The sequence below is a fragment of the Callithrix jacchus genome, chromosome X (genome assembly GCF_049354715.1).
Source record: "Callithrix jacchus isolate 240 chromosome X, calJac240_pri, whole genome shotgun sequence".
Taxonomy (NCBI): domain Eukaryota; kingdom Metazoa; phylum Chordata; class Mammalia; order Primates; family Cebidae; genus Callithrix; species Callithrix jacchus.
The window spans coordinates 17,676,734-17,681,736 of record NC_133524.1 but is presented as its reverse complement, the minus strand read 5'-3'; the positions used below and the strand labels follow the sequence as shown (position 1 = coordinate 17,681,736).

The 5,003-nt window shown below is 36.8% G+C and overlaps 1 non-coding gene across 1 annotated transcript; it reads right to left on the bottom strand.

Moving 5' to 3' along the window:
* Positions 1-1,265: 1,265 nt before the first annotated feature.
* LOC118150841 (small nucleolar RNA U13) lies at positions 1,266-1,369 on the bottom strand. Its single transcript, XR_004738972.1, has one exon. It is a non-coding gene; the product is annotated as a small nucleolar RNA U13 (small nucleolar RNA).
* Between the last annotated feature and the right edge of the window lie 3,634 nt (positions 1,370-5,003).

The following is a 5,003-nucleotide window of genomic DNA, read 5'->3' as shown; positions in this document are numbered from 1 at the left end:
GTTGCCTGGAAATTTTGTTTCTGCATGTGTTATAGGAAAACAAAACAAAATAAAAACTCTGCCTAGTAAGGATTTTGCCTTTGCCTAATAGTTAATGGGCCTTAACATACAGATCTGGGCAATGGGTGGGGGCTTGAACTGAAAACAGTTTGATCGGTTTGCAGTGGGAAGGGTTGAGAGTGTGTGACTTCAACGAAGAGAAAAGAAATGGAAAAGAAATGGGGCTTTCATCATAACCCAATAGTTATGATGATGAAGTTATGATGAAAGGCAAGTGAAGAGAAATTTGGCTGAGTGCTATGAATGGAATTCTTCTTTACATTTTGTGGATACTGCTGTAAAAAATTTAAATAGGTTTTGAATTATTTTTTGGATTGTTAGAGCAGTGTATCTGCTGAATATGCACTGAGCTGAGGTGGACGCTAGGGTGGCCCAGATTTATGCATATTACAAAGGTGGCCAGGCATGGTGGCTCATGTCTGTAATCCCCAGCACTTTGGGAGGCCTAGGCAGGAGGATCCCTTGAGCCAAGGAGTTTGAGACCAGCCTGGGCAACATAGTGAGACCTCATCTCTACTAAAATTCAAAAAAAGCTGGGCATGGTGGCGCATGCCTGTAATCTCAGCTACTCAGGAGGCTGAGGCAGGAGAATTGCCTGAACCCAGGAGGCGGAGGTTGCGGTGAACCGAGATCGCGCCATTGCACTCCAGCCTGGGTAACAAGAGCGAAACTCCATCTCAAAAAAAAATAAAAAAGCAACAACAAAAAGCAGAGATAAAGTATACCCCTTCCATGGATATGTGTGCACCTCATGCACACATACAACTCTCTTATGCTACATTTTGGTTTGTTACTTCCTTACTTAGTTGTCTTTGCTCATACTAGGATAAACTTACCTACTCAAAGTAGGCACAAAAAAAGAAAAGTCTGATGCTGGAGTAGAAAAAAAAAGTAGAAAGATCTGCAAGGCCCAAATTCATCTCTGCCTGGAATTCTATTCTGAAAGGGCAAGAACAGCTGAGACTGAATCTTCTAACTTTTGGTTCCTCCATTCTTTGAGAAACTGCTATAGGGCTGGAGGTAAAAGAGTGACTCAATAGCCTGCATACCAGTAAGGGATGTTTCTATTTTATTGAGAACTGGCAACAACAGTTATTTCTCATATAACGTTATTTTAAATATTATTCTGTGCACAACATACAATTTTACTACTAGGTTCTTACATCCTTATTCTTGATCACAGTAAATAGTATGTAATTTTTTTACAACAGATGGGTAATGTGCCAACATTATAACAAGGTTTAAAGGAGGCACATCTCACATGTGAGCATGAAAACCCAATCATGATGTTTATGAACCACAAAAAGCTATGTACTTGAATTTTATGTACATTTTTAGTTCCTCAAAATCCTGAACATGGAACATAAAGAATAGAAGAATGGTTACCAGAAGCTGGAAAGGGTAGAGGGGGATTGGAGGGTGAAGGTGGGGATGGTTACTTGGTACAAAAGAAAATAGAAATAATCAATAAGATCTACTATTGATAGTACAATAGGATGACCATAGTCAATAATAACTTCATTGAATATTTTTAAATAACAAAGAACGTCATTGGATTGTTTGTAACTCAAAGGATGAATGCTTATTCATTGTCCATGATGTGCTTACTTCACATTGCATGCCTGTATCAAAACATCTCACATACCCCAGAAATATATGCACCTACTTATATGTATCCACAAAAACCTTTAAAAATAATTTTAAAATTAAAAAAAAAATCTTGAACATGACTTTTAGGCATACACACTCTCCTTTTATTTGACCAAGATCTAACTCTTCTAGAAAAAATTAATAAAACAACATAATAAAATAATTACACATCATAAGCAGGATTTATTCCAAAAATGTAAGGTCTCAGCTGATGTTTAAAAGGCATTTGATATTTGCAAACTATGCATCCAACAAAGGACTAGTATCCAGAATCTACAAGGAACTCAAACAAATCATCAGGAAAAAACAAATAATCCCATCATAAAGGGGGCAAAGGACATGAATAGACTTTTCTCAAAAGTAGTTATACAAACAGCCAAAAAACATATGAAAAAATGTTCAACATCACTAATTATCAGGGAAATGAAAATTCAAATGACAGCGATACCACCTTACTCCTACAAAAATGGCCATTATTAAAAAGTCAAACAACAATAGATGTTGGCATGGATGTGGTGAAAAGAAAATCCTTCTGCACTGCTGGTGGGAATGTAAATTAGTACAACCTCTACGGAAAACAGTATGGAAATTGCTTAAAGAACTAAAAGTAGATCTACCATTTGATCCAGCTATCCTACCACTGGGTATCTATCCAAAGAAAATGAAGTGATCAAATGAAAACGATACATGCACACATGCATTTATAGCAGCACAATTGACAATTGCAAAGATATGGAAACAACTCAAGTGCCCATTGACCAATAAGTGGATAAAGAAATTACACACACACACACACACACACACACACACACAGACACCATGGAATACTACTCAGTCACAAAAAGCCATAAAAAGAATGAAATAATGTCTTTTGCAGCAACTTGGATGAAGCTGGAGGCCATTATTCTAAGTGAAGTAACTCAGGAATGGAAAACCAAAAATTGTATGTTCTCACTGATAAGTGGGAGCTAAGCTTTGAGTAAGCAAAGGCATAAGAATGAAACAATGGGCCTCATAGACTCAGAAGGGGGAGATGATGGACAAAAAATGCCACATACTGGGTACAATGTACACTACTCTGGTGACAGGTGCACTAAAATCTCAGAATTCACCCCTATATAATTCATCCATGGAACTAAAAACCTCTTGTACCCCAACAGCTATTGAAATAAAAAATAATTAGAAAGAAGAAAAAAGTATTTGGTCAGACACAATGCCCATTCAGACAATAATTCTTTTTTTTTCTGCAATGTCTGAAAAGTGGAACCCACAGACAATAATTCTTAGTCAACTAGAAATATAATGACACTTCCTTAACAAGATAAAAAAATCTTTCATAAACCAATAGACAACATTATGTTTAATGTTACTAAGAAAAAAATCAAACAGCAAAAAGCTAGAAGCATTTCCACTGAAATAAGGAAGAAACAAAGAATTTTAGATACCACCATTGTTGTTCCATTGCTGTTCAACATTGTCCTATAGGTTCTAGCTACTATAAGACATCATTAAATAGCAATAAGAGGGAAAACTTATCAGCATTCCCAGATGATGTGCTCTTTTGCTTGGAGAAATCAAAACAATCTAATGGAAAATCAATGGACCAAATATGTTCTGTCGATGCCTAGTTTACTGAGAGTTTTTAGCATAAAGAGCTGTTGAATTTTGCCAAAGGACTTCTCTGCATCTATTTAGATAATCGTGTGGTTTTTGTCTTTGGTTCTGTTTATGTGGTGAATTACGTTTATAGACTTGCGTATGTTGAACCAGCCTTGCATCCCCAGGACGAAGCCTGCTTGATCATGGTGGATAAGCTTTTTGATGCGCTGTTGCAATCAGTTTGCCAGTATTTTATTGAAGATTTTTGCATCTATGTTCATCATGGATATTGGCCTGAAGTTTTCTTTTTTTGTTGAGTCTCTGCCGGGTTTTGGTATCAGGATGATATTGGTCTCATAAAATGATCTGGGAAGGATTCCCTCTTTTTCAATTGTTTGGAATAGTTTCAGAAGGAATGTTACCAGCTCCTCTCTGTATGTCTGGTAGAATTCGGCTGCGAACCCATCTGCACCTGGGCTTTTTTTGGTTGGTAGGCTATTAACTGCTGCCTCAACTTCTGACCTTGTTACTGGTTTATTCAAGGTGTCAAATTCTTCCTGGTTTAGGCTTGGGAGGGTGCAAGTGTCCAGGAATTTATCCATTTCTTCCAGGTTTACTCGTTTATATGCATAAAGTTGTTTGTAGTAATTTCTTATTGTAGTTTGTATTTCTGTGGAATCTGTGGTGATATCCCCTTTATCATTTTTTATTGCATCTACTTGATTCTTCTCCCTTTTCTTTTTTATTAATCTGGCTAGTGGTCTATTTTGTTGATCTTTTTAAAAAAAAACAGCTCCTGGATTTATTGATTTTTTGAAGGGCTTTTTGTGTCTCTATCTCCTTCAGTTCTGCTCTGATCTTAGTTATTTCTTGTCTTCTGCTAGCTTTTGAGTTTTCTTGATCTTGCTCCTCTAGCTCTTTCCATTTTGATGATAGGGTGTCGATTTTAGATCTTTCCTCACTTCTCATGTGGGCATTTATTGCCATAAATTTCCCTCTAGACATTGCTTTAAATGTGTCCCAGAGATTCTGGTACGTTGTATCTTCATTCTGATTGTTTTCAAAAAACATCTTTATTTCTGCCTTCATTTCATTGTTGATCCAGTCAACAGTCAGGAGCCAGTTGTTCAGTTTCCACGAAGCTGTTCGGTTCTGAGTTAGTTTCTTAATTCTGAGGTCTAATTTGATTGCCCTGTGGTCTGAGAGACTGTTTGTTATGATTTCTGTTCTTTTGCATTTCCTGAGGAGTGATTCACTTCCAATTATATGGTCAGTTTTAGAGTAAGTGCAATGTGGTGCTGAGAAGAACGTATATTCTGTGGATTTAGGGTGGAGATTTCTATAGATGTCTCTTAGGTCCGCTTGGTTCAGATCTGAGTTCAAGTCCTGGATATCCTTGTTAATTTTCTCTCTTATTGATCTGTCTAATATCGACAGTGGAGTGTTAAAGTCTCCCACTATTATTGTGTGGGAGTCTAAGTCTCTTTGTAGGTCATTAAGAACTTGCTTTATGTACCTGGGTATGTTACATAACTGGGTGCTCCTCTATTGGGTGCATATATATTTAGGATTGTTAGTTCTTCTTGAGGCACTGATCCTTTTACCATTATGTAATTCTCTTCTTGGCTATTTTGATCTTTGTTGATTTAAAGTCCATTTTATCAGAGACTAGGATTGCAACTCTTGCTTTTTTA